This window comes from Macaca mulatta, chromosome 8 (assembly GCF_049350105.2).
Source record: "Macaca mulatta isolate MMU2019108-1 chromosome 8, T2T-MMU8v2.0, whole genome shotgun sequence".
In the NCBI taxonomy this organism is placed as follows: domain Eukaryota; kingdom Metazoa; phylum Chordata; class Mammalia; order Primates; family Cercopithecidae; genus Macaca; species Macaca mulatta.
The window spans coordinates 80,896,446-80,908,736 of NC_133413.1; the positions used below are offsets into that span (position 1 = coordinate 80,896,446).

Genomic DNA, 12,291 nt, shown 5'->3' on the forward strand with positions numbered 1-12,291 from the left:
CTGAATGAAGGCCTCCACCAAAAATAAAAGCTGTACTTATCATGTAATCAAAAATTAAATAATTTCAAATTTATCACAAAGCTCCCCTTTAAGCCTGAAATTAGAAAAGGATAAAAAGTATAAAAGTAGAAAGATAAACCTTATAGTTATATTTATTCCTTAATAATTAAGATTTGCATTAAAAAATTAAGATTCTCCTCCTGAATTTTAGAAAATGCTTACCAAAATATTTCCTAAAAACAAGTGTGACACTGTATTTGGCTACATAAAGAAACTACAAGGAATATTTAAAAACACTAAACAAACACAAAAGAAATAAGGACCACGGAATCAATTTGGGTCACACTGTATCTATGTGTTCCTGAGAACATTATCACCGCCTGGTTGTCATGCTCAGTTCTCCCTTCTACAATGCGCCGCACATCCAATCCACAAGCACACAGAATTCCAAGAACATTACCAAATATTAAGTCAGAGCACTTCTGAAACACACCTTGTAATTGTCCACAGCTTCTGCAGTTCATATCAGAGCTGAGCAGCTTCTCTTTATCTTCACCAGTGATGTAAATACAAATATCATACATCACTCATCAAAACAAAACAAAAACCCCCACAATTAGCAATAAATTTATTGCCTCAGAGATAAATCTCCTCTGTTAACCCAAACCAACATTACATCTTGATGTAAACCTAAGCACATGCTGAGCACCCCGCTGCTTATCTCCTCTATCATTTGTTTCTAACGATAGCTGACAAACTAGCCACACAAATCCTTTTTTAGCTGCTGATCAGACAGATCCCCCTTTGACAATCCAGCATGGTGGAACACTCGAAAATTCTTCCTGCTTCTATTCTATTGCTTGCTCTAAAACCCGGTTTCCTTTTCATTGAGATAATAGCCTTTTCTGCAGTCACATGACCCAGAAGCTACATTAGCAGAGCTTTATGATAATAGACTGAGTAAGCCTCTACCCCCTCCTGCTATTAAGGGAATGTCTTTTTCTTTTCTCTCCCTCTCTCTCCCTCTCCTCTCTCACACAGTCTCAGACTCAGTCTCTCACTCTCTCACACACACATACACACGTGCATGCAATGTACACATGCACTCACATATGCATGTCTAAAATTATTTAGTCTTGGAATGTTAATAATAAATAAAAAATATATACCCTAAAATGAAAATATAATTTCTAGATCTGCTGCTAAAAATAAATGCTCAAAACAAACATTCTGATGCATGGTTTTCCTTTCACTAGGATGTACCACACTGGCCATGAACAGTGAGGGGCAGTTAAAAACAAATATATACTCTCTTCAGCTTTGCCCTCAACGATATAAATCTGACAAATCTGGCATAAGGAACACGTTGGAGACACTACAGCTATCCACATACTAAGAATTAATTCCCTGTATTAGTAAAACACATATACACATATTTTTTAACACCAAAAAGTACTCCTGTTAAGAATATATCCTTATTAAGTAATTTATAATTTGTCCCAAGAGGAAAAATATTCCCATGGCCAAAGCAATCTTAAAAAATAATAATCAAAAGTTACTTTAAGGCTGGTTACCTTTGTCCATTTCTGATAAATGATCAACTCTCAAAACACATATCTGGAAACACCAGCACAGTGCCTGACACACAGAGGCTGCTCCATATTTTTTTTAAAATTTCCCTAGTAACAAGTAGAAGCACCAGATCAAAAGAAAGCAGCTGATTACATTATATTCCTACTTCATCTTTGGTTACGGTTTGTTTCACATTAAAAACTGTTCTTAATCCATGAAGCAAGCAATTTGAGGAAGAAGTTTAAATTTGAGAGTGCTGGGTAGTTGAAAGTGGGGAGAAAGATGATGTAAGGAACTACGCTCAAGTACAATGTGCAAAATGAAGAACGCTGTACACGAGGAGACTAAAAGAATGACAGATTCTGTTAATCTGAAGTCAACAGAAATTTAAACTATATTTTACATTTCTTGGTTGTAACTGGCTTCCTCATCTCAAAAATGCAAAACATATTTTTAATATATATATTTTACTTTTAACTGTGATAAAATATACATAACACAAAATTTATCATCTTAACCATTTGTAAGTGTACAGTTCAATAGGGTTAAGTACATTCATACTGTTATGCAACAGATCTCCCGAACTTTTTCATCTTGCAAAACCGAAACTCTACACCCATTAAACAACTCCTATTTCCTCCTCCCCCAGCCCCTGGCAACCACCATTCTACTTTCTGTTTCTAACAGTTTAAGCACTTTAGATACCTCATATAAGTGGAATCATACATTAATTGTTCTTTTGTGTATACTTTACAGATTATTTTAATAACAGATCAAGACAGAGTTTTCATTTCACAAAATCATTTTACATAAACTGCATTATTCATAAGTAAACCGAGCCAAACTTATATTCTTTAATACAGAAAAACCAAGAATTATTACAGATACCAGAAGGGATTATTATCATTATCATATAAAAGTTATCTATACAAAAAAACTCTCTAAGTTCTCAGAACTCAAAGAATTTGACAACTCTAATTCCAACATTAGAGTTGGAATTAGTTTAATTAACCACTCAACATACAAATAAATAGGACAGAATGAGTGTTTCCTAATTCTCTTTAAGTCACTGAAGGGAACTATGGCCACTCTGGAAGACAACACTAACAACAGAGCCTGAAATGATTAGTGAGGTGTCAGGGAACATAAGTTTTCATAAAGACCTGAGCAAAGAAATTCAATTAGGAAATAAAATAATTTCAGAGATGAAGAAAATAAACGTAAAAAATGTAAAATACCAGCCTATGCCAACACCTCATAATGAAAACCCAAAGTACAATTCAGAATTTTTAAGATAATGTTTTAATTGCTAAAGAACCTTTAAAAGTTATAATGATTTTTACCACCACCTAAATATTTTCATTATGGACGCAAAATCTAAAATCAATAATCAGCCAAGGCAACATATAAAATCAATCCAATGACTAGCAGATATGAGACTTTTAAAAGACTAGCAAAAAACTGCAGGGGGCAGTTTGTGAAATCCGTCCACCCAAATGTGTTCTTTTTCTGCTCACAAGGTCATGAAACCTTTGGCAACCTTATAGATCACTTCCACAGAGAGAGCGTGAGGTCACAGACATGCTAACATTAACACCATGTGTCCTTTATTAACTACAATGGTGCTTTCACAAATTATTTCTCAGCCAGATCATGGGCAGCAGCAAAATGTTGTGCATTCCCTGACCAGATCAATCGCAGTAAGAGAACGACTCCTGCCAAACACATCTAAGTAAAATGTCTTGATCCAGATTCTGTGCTTACACTTCAAGATGTATTGCTGTTAGCAAATCTGTCCCTCTGTCATATTTTCTGCTGGCATACACGAACTGGTAAAATTGCCTAACTCTCCTCCTGAGTGCAAAAGATAGCAACAGCAGATTTTATCATTAGCAATTTTAAACTTTTTTCTTCACCAAGGCAGTAGTGTTTACAAGGGAATTAGACTAGATAATTTGTCAAGTTGTTTTTAGCTTTAACATTTTATGATGGTGGTTGTATATAATTGTGGTTCATTTCTTAATCCAAGAGTCTGGTGAGAAGTAAAACAAGGATTCAACAGAGTAATGTTTTCATTTTTAAACTGAGGTACAATTTACATTCAGTGCCATATACAGATCTAAAGAGAACTTAAGAGTAAAGTTCAATAGTTGAGACAAATGAAAGCATCCATGTAATCCAGGCTCCTATCAAAATGTAGAACACTTCCATCACTCTGCAAAGTTCTCTTGTGCCTGTTCTCAGCCAAACTCCACACCTCTCGTCCTTGCCAACAACCACTATACTCTGATTTTCTATTACCACAGATTAGTTTTGCTTTGTCTAGAACTTTAAATAAATGAAATCATACAGTAAGTACTCTCTGTCCTGGCTCCTTTCAGTACAAAGCTTTCGAGTTTCATCCATATTACTGCATAGCCTTGGGGGATTGGTTCTAGGAGCTCCCTGTGGATACCAAAATCCATGGATGCTCAAGTCCTGGATATAAAAGGTATAGAATGTGCATATAATCTATGCATATCCTCTCATATACATGAAATCATCTCTAGATTACTTATGATACCTAACAAAATGAGTGCCATGCAAATAGTTGTTATACTGTATTGTTTTGGGAATAATGACAAGGGAAAAAAGCCTGCACATGTTCAGTAGAGACAACATTTTTTTTCTCCTGAGTATTTTCTATCTGAGGTTGGCTGAATCTAGTGTGCAGAACCCACTAATACAGAGGGTGACTGTATATTAACAATTTGTTTCTTTTCATTGCTTAGGATATTGTATGAATATACTAAAGTTTGTCCATTCTCCTGTTGGTAGACATTTACGTTGTTTCTAACTGGGAGCTTGTGATGAACAGAATTCTGACGTGGTTCTGCAAGATTCTTCACCCCCTGGTGGACATGTTCTGCACATTTCCTAGGACTGTAAATATGACAGATGTTTTTACCCCGACGATCAGTTTATGTTATATGGCACAACTGGCTCTAAGAAAGAAAGATGACCAGGGTGGGCCTGAGCTAACCATGCATTTTCTTTGTTAGTGTACCTGAGGGGCAGGCTCCTCAGCATTAGAGCACTGACACTGAAGGGCAGAGACCACACCTTTTATCTCTCTAACCCACAGCAGCATCTATCCTAGTGCTGCTTCTGTATGACACATGGTCAAAATTTATATACTGATAGTTCTTTTTCCTTAAAAAAGGTGATTATGTTGCAACATGAAAAAATGCTTTTGAAGAGGCCACTTTAGAGGGAGGAAAGAGCATGCCCTCAGAGTTAGACTTCTGTCCGAATACATATGCCAGATATGCAGTGCCTGAGCAAGTTACTTAACCTCCCTGTCTCAGGTTCCTTATCTATAAATGTGTGTCTCTGGGGGAGAGAGGATGTTTATATTGTTATTGTGAAGGGTCTATGAATTATATGTAAAGCAACTAGCCCAGTGCATGGCATAGGAAGACATCAATTGATGGTAGTCATCATTAGCTCTTAGTTTGATATGATGTTCAGCAAAAAGAAGAAACAATGTCTGTATATCAAAACTGTAGGCCGGGTGCGGTGGCTCACATCTGTAATTCCAGCACTTTGGGAGGCCAAGGCGGGTGGATCACCTGAGGTTGGGAGTTTGAGACCAGCCTGACTAACATGGTGAAACTCTGTCTCTACTAAAATACAAAAAAGTAGACGCGCGTGGTGGTGCACGCCTGTAGTCCCAGCTACTTGGGAGGCTAAGGCAGGAGAATCGCTTGAACCCAGGAGGTGGAGGTTGCAGTGAGCCGAGATCACAACATTGCACTCCAGCCTGGGCAACAGAGCGCAACTCTGTCTGAAAAGAAAAAAAAAGGAAAGAGGAGGAGGAAAAGAAGGAGAGGGAGAAGGAGAGGGAGAGGGAAAGGGAGAGGGAGAGGGAGAAAGTGAGGGAGAGGGAGAAAGTGAGGGAGAGGGAGAGGGAGATGGAGAAGAAGAAGAAGACCAAAAAATGATGATGAGAGTCAGATTAAACTGGGTGAGACCAGAGGTCATTTTCATTCTAATTTCCAAACTTTTAGTAATGTTGTTTTCATCATTTAAAAATACAGCAAAGACCAGGCGTGGTGGCTCATGCCCTGTAATCCCAGCACTTTGGGAGGCAGAGGAAGGTGGATCACTTGAGCTCCGGAGTTTGAGACCAGCCTGGGCAACATGGCGAAACCCATCTCTACAAAAAATACAAAAATCAGGCAGGTGTGGTGACACACACTTATAGCTCCAGCTACTCAGGAGGCTGAGGTAGGAGGATCATCTGAGCCTGGAAGGTCAAGGTCTGCAGTGAGCCATAACTGCACTACTACACTTCAGCCTGGTTGACAGAGTAAGACCCTGTCTCAAAAAAAAAAAAAGAAAAAAGTCAGCCGAGTGTGGTGGCACGCCTGTGATCCCAGCTGTTGAGCAGGCTGAGGTGAGAGGATCACTTGAGCCCAGGAGGCAGAGGTTGCAGTGAGCTGAGATTCTGCCACTGCACTCCAGCCTGGCATCAGCGAGACCTCATTTCAAAAAAAAAAAAAAAAAAAGCCAAAAATGTTTATATAACTTCTAAAGCTGGGTATGATGGGTACATAGAAGTTTACTATACTATTCTAAATTTCTATAATACAAATGTTAAAAAACAGAGTTCAGTGTACCAAAAGGTGACAAATCTTTAATCTACAAAGATTTCTTCTTTATACACTATGACCACATATTTATTAATTAAAAATGAGATAAGCTCTGAAGGTGACATGTTTAACAAGTTGCAGAGTGTGAACTTTTCAGTCATTTATAATATTAATTTGTAAACCCATTAGCATTGTAATTCCATATTATAGCTAAATATCAGATTTTTTAAACCTGATAAAATATCATGAAATAATATATATGTTAAATACATTTTTAAATGCAGTGAGAAATACGTTCCATAAATAGTAGGATAGTAAGGGAAAAAGTAATACTGCCCATTTGAATTTATTGTTTCCATTAGGCATAGATCTGCATAGAATTAAGTCACTTGGGCCTCTGACCTCCTTCCTCAGGTGAGCAACAGATAGAGAAAAGAGCCATCTTTGAATCTCTTGCTTGTGGGTATCATCCCACTAACATTAACTAGCGATTTTTTTTTTTTTGGATCTGTAGGAAAATGAGCCTTAGAAAAGGCCCAACTGTGCTAAGCTAGCAGGGACTGCCATTTTGTTGGGTTATTTCCAATAAAAGGCTTATGCAAACAGCAGTGCATAAATGTCTATGATACTACTGCAGATTATACCCACACAAAAGAGGGCTGAAGAGAAGGACTATAGAGTGCAATCACTTCTAAACACGACTCTGCCAAGTTACCACTTCATGAAATGGAATAATATACAAATAGCATACTACATTTCCATCTCAGCATTTGTACTTCATCCAAGGATTTCAGAGGCTTGAAACGACTCAGTTAAATTCTTCCTAATTGGCGCACTGTAAACCACTCTAAAGTAAGTTGCCTTTAAAAATGTATTTACTCCTTGAAGTCAGTGGAGTACCAACCACTAGGTTAAAACTGAAATTCTTAAGTGACCTGTTAACCAGAGTTAATGAGAACCCTAGTGGTCTATACAGGTTATACCTTATAAACCTTGGGCTTTCACAAACGCCAAAGGCTCAGAGAAAGATCACAATAATTTGATTCACTGATTAATCCAGCTCTTTGAGATTAGTATTATTCCCAAATAAGTCTCTGACAGTTTTAATGAACAACCAGAACTTTAAAAGGGGCTAAAGAGAATGTGAGAGCCATCTAGTCTTGGGACTCTCAAAGTCATCCGTTTCAAATTCTCAGACTTGGATAACCATTGCCTCTGGTTAGACTTTTCTGGTACAGACAGTCATTCCCTATATCCACAGGGTATTGGTTACAGGACCTCCCGTGGATACTAAAATCCTCAGATGCTCAAGTCCCTGATATAAAATGATATTTGCTTATAACCTACACATAGACTTTATTTATAGATTACTTATAATGCCTAATACAATGTGCTATGTAAATAATTGTTATATTGTGTTGTTTTTAAAATTTGTACTATTTTTATTGGTTTTTAAAAATATTTTTGATCCATGGTTGGTTGAATTCAAAAGATGTGAAACCTGCAGACACGGAGGGCTGAAAGTGTCTAGCTTTAGAATAATTTATGTACTAAGTAAGGAGAATCTCCCAAACTGTTATTAAGTCAAAAAGAAACTGAAAGCAGAGAGCAGACCATACTACTTAAGTAGTGGCGGTTAGTGGCTGGTTGCAGCGGGGAACACCTGTAATCCCAGCACTTTGGGAGGCTGAGGTTGGAGGATCGCTTGAGCCCAGGAGTTCAAGACCAGCCTGGGCAACATAGTGAGACACTGTATCTATTATTTAAAAATAAAATAAAACAAAATAAAATGTTAGAGAGGATGGAGCTTTCATGGTACAACATATGCTTTGACCATGATGGCTTAATGGCCCTATATAACTTCTTTCCATCCTTAACTCTGGTGGGTTAACCAGATTTGCTCTTCTGACTCTACATTCTCTGGTTCTCCTATGTATTAACTTTTCCCAAATAGAGTCAAAAGAAAGTGACAATCACACACATTAGGGCCCTGAAGAAACCTGGTTCCTCAATTTATCAAATATCACACAGGTCATTGGTATTAAGGCTTTTATGTCTTTTTGGACAGCCTACTTTGATGAAGATCAGACTAATTAATGTTTTCATTTATTTGCAGATTTGACCATACAAATAGAATTGTCAAAGACAAGAAGCTACTCTTTATAGAGATGTTATATTCTGAGACAAATAATTAATTATTCATGTATTCCAAATTTCAACAGGCACAAGAGACACTTGTGACAAAAGGTGCTAGGGAACATGTGTTTTAAGTTTGTCTGCAAGACTGCATTTCTCACAGCATATCACTGCTTCTTAGTACCTTCGGCCTGTTCTGACTCAACTTCAAGTGTACTGTTAAATGCTTTTGAATGAGGTTGATTTCTTTCACCTTTCCTTTCCTTTCTTCTGTTTTCTACTTATTTCTACTCATCTTCCTCTCAAATTTTTGTGAAGATTATTTATCCTTGTAAGCAAGAGGGTGATAACTGCAGTCACAGTGGCAAGTATGGGAAAAGAGGGCAAATATCATTAGCAGAAAAAAGACATATTTCCTTAAAGGCCCATAAGCCACAGTAATAGTTTATAATAATGGAAAAGTATTTTTTATACCTAACTTGTTATCTTCTAGTTCTTTCTTTTTTTAGCTCTAAGTTAATTTCATCCAACAAACACATATTCAGTACCAATGACGCATAAGACACTACGTCTCCAGAACAAAATCCCTGCCCTCCAGGGACTCATAATCAAAGAGGGAAAAATAGAAAAGCAGGCAAAACTCAGAAAATATAATCAGAATGCCAGAGTAGAAATGTATCAAAAATGATACCTGAATTAGGGACAATAGTTAGGAAGTGTGCAATATCATTGAGAAATTATGAAACTCTGAACCTAACCTTAAAAAAAAACCTCTCACATATATGGTCAAATGATTTTTGACAAGGGTACCAAGACCATTCAATGGGGAAAGGATAGTCTTTTCAACAAATAGTACTGGGAAACTTGGATATCCTCATGAAAAAGAATAATGCCGGAGCCTTACCTTACGTATACAAAAATTAACTCGTAATGATTCACAAGATCTAAACGTAACAGAGTAAAAGTTAAACAATACTTACAAGAAAACACAAGGGAAAAAACTTCATGACACGGGATTTGGTATTTCTTATATATGATACCAAAAGCATGGGCAACAAAAGAAAAATAACTTGGATTTCATCAAAATTAAAAACTTTCAGGCATCAAAAGGCACTATCAACAGAGTGAAAAGGCAACCCATGGGATAGGGAAAAAAAATTGCAAACCGTATATTTGATAAGGGATTGACATCCAGAATATATGACGAACTCCTACAACTCAATAGCAAAAAAGCAAGGAATCCTATTACTGGCAAAGGACTTGAATACACATTTCTCCAAAGACGACATATAAATAGGCCAATAAGCACATGGAAATATGCTCAACATCACTAATCATTAGGGAAATGCAAATAAAAAGCACAATAAGATACTACCTCACACCCATAAGGATGGCTACCATCAAAAATATAGAAAATAGCAAGTGTGGGTGCGGATGCAGAAAAACTAGAACCCTTGTGCATTCCTGATGGCATGTAAAATGGCACATCCATAGTGGAAAACACTGTGGAAAACAAAAGTTTTTCAAAAAATATGATCCTGCAATTCCACTTCTGGGTATGTATCCAAAAGAACTGAAAGCAGGGACTTGAATAGATGTAAGAACACATGTTCATAGCCGCATTATACACAATAGCCAAAAGGTGAAAGCAACTCAAGTGTCCATTGACAGATGAATAAACAAAATGTGGTACACAATACAATATTATTCAGCCATAAAAAGGAAATTTTGACACCAGCTACAACATAAATGAACCTTGAAGATATTATGCTAAGTGAAATAAGCCAGTCACAAAAAGACAAAGATTGTATGATTCCTCTTACATGAGGTAGTCAAATCTTTAAGTAGCTCCAGTAATGAGAATGGTGGTTACCAGGGGTGGGGGGAGAGGGGGCAGGTAGGAATGGGGAGTTAGAGTTTAATGGGTAGAGTGTTTAATGGGTAAAGGAAGATGAAAAAATTGTGAAGATGGATGTTGTTGATAGTTGTATAACAGTGTGAATACCCTTAATGCCACAGAACTATACATTTAAGAATGGTTAAAAGGGTCAATTTTATGTGTATTTTATCATACTTTTTTGAAAAGCCTAATATAAATATTTTTTTACTTAGCAAATATAAAAAGTGCCTCTCAAATTTTTGCTTATACTTTCAACATTCTAACTCAATGAAAGAGTATTCTTTGTCAGCTGCCAAATTAGGAAAGACTTACTTTGATTCACAAGAAGGAAACAAAATAAAATTTTAAAAATACCTTTATACCTCAGTGGTTAAACTGAGGAATACCTCTGACCCATAAGGAGAGAAGCCAAGGGACAATAGACACATGACCATTCCTTAACGAAAGAGATGTCTGGTTTGTTCTACAATGATTGGAACCCCCAAGTCTATCACAGCCACCTGCTGTGTACCCAACGTTGCAAGTGACTCATGTTAATTTGTCAGTAGTTTGGTAAGTGAAATTACCCAAAAATTTAAGAGTATTTTCTGCCAAACTTAAAAAACAGGAGATCAAAATTATATATTGACTAAACAAGAGAAACTCACAAAAAGTGTAGAGAAATGTAGAGAATTTTATTTCAGAAATGTAAGAACTAATAAAAATTTAGATCCACGCTTTAAGCAAGCCATGAAAAGCATACATAGGTAATTCTATATAACCCAAGCTAATCGGTAATTCCCAGTTTATTTATATTTTACTGTGTAATATAGTAATAAGTACATACTAATTCAAAGACAAAAATACACAGACACAAAATGCAACTTTGAATCTCTCAAGGGTAAGCCCTAGCGTGGAATCCATCACGTCCAGCACATGCACAACACATACGCTGTGGTTACCTCCTCTCCCCTCACACAGCAGACGTTGCCAATTAATCACTTCTAAGCCTGTATGTGGCCTCTCAATTCTCCTCAACACAGCACTCCATGCAATCACTATAATCAATAGGAACTGGCACCAGAGAGTGAAGCATGCTTGCCATCCCAGCACCAAGGTGACAGTCGGGGGAAGATTAGGCATAACCATGAATCACACACAAAGAAGATCCAGGAGAACCTCTGCTAGCGGAAAGAAGATCTACACAACAGCTTTTGCAACAGCAACTTGCTACATGAATGGAAGCTGAATCTGCTGACTTGAAGCAGCTACCTTTCCTTCCTAAGTCTGTTTTGGATGTGAATAAAGATCCAGCCAAGTCATCAGTGATGCAATAAGCTCCATGGTTCTTTACATACAGAGAGCTTTTATTCTTGACAGAATTAAAGAACTGAGGGACACATTTAAGGATATGTTCTTAGAGTTTTGTTACTGCTACTACAGAAAACCTTCCCTAGCAAGAGGGGAAGATTTCCAGATCGGCCAGCCACTCACCACCTGTCCCTCTAATTTTGCTGCTTCCTCCCAGGTTTATACTCAAACTACATTCCCAACCATTCCTAGAGACCAGCTGGCAGAAGGGGAGGCAAGGAAATGGAGGCAGATTTGCAAGTGACAAAAACATTATTCAGAGACAAGCTCTCAATCAGGCTGCCATTGCTAGTAAATGAATCTCGACAAGAACAGGGACTAAAGGACAGATTTTACAGTGCCGCTGCGTGGAAGATTTGGGACCACAGCTGCCTTACCCAGTCAGGTCAAACCATGAAGAAGCAGTAGTATTGTTTTTGTTGTTTCATTATATTTTCCAACATAAACATGGTCGACTTCATTGTAAAGGTGCCTCATTCGTTATACCATTTGACAGACTGAAGAGAAAGAAAAAAGCAATAAAGGCACACTATTTTATTACTTTTTAAATCAAACACTTTTAGTGCTTACCATATGCCAAATATCGGTCTAAGCTTTTAATTAATATTCACATCCATTTCTTTCACAGTACCATGGAGCTGGTACTGTTATGTCTCCCAATTTACACATGAGGAAACTGTGGCACAGAAAAGTCAAGTA

The 12,291-nt window shown here is 37.2% G+C and overlaps 1 protein-coding gene across 26 annotated transcripts in view; it reads right to left on the minus strand.

Annotated features, from left to right (window-relative positions):
• NCOA2 (nuclear receptor coactivator 2) overlaps positions 1–12,291 on the minus strand; it is a 297,951-nt gene that overhangs the window by 134,942 nt on the left and 150,718 nt on the right. For 12 of the 26 annotated variants that reach the window (XM_077943788.1, XM_077943769.1, XM_077943783.1 and 9 more), the window contains one exon: positions 11,970–12,089. The exons of the other annotated variants lie outside the window; for them this stretch is intronic. The gene's annotated coding sequence lies outside the window, so the exon portion shown is untranslated. The remainder of the gene's footprint in view (positions 1–11,969; positions 12,090–12,291) is intronic. 26 annotated transcript variants of the gene reach the window in all.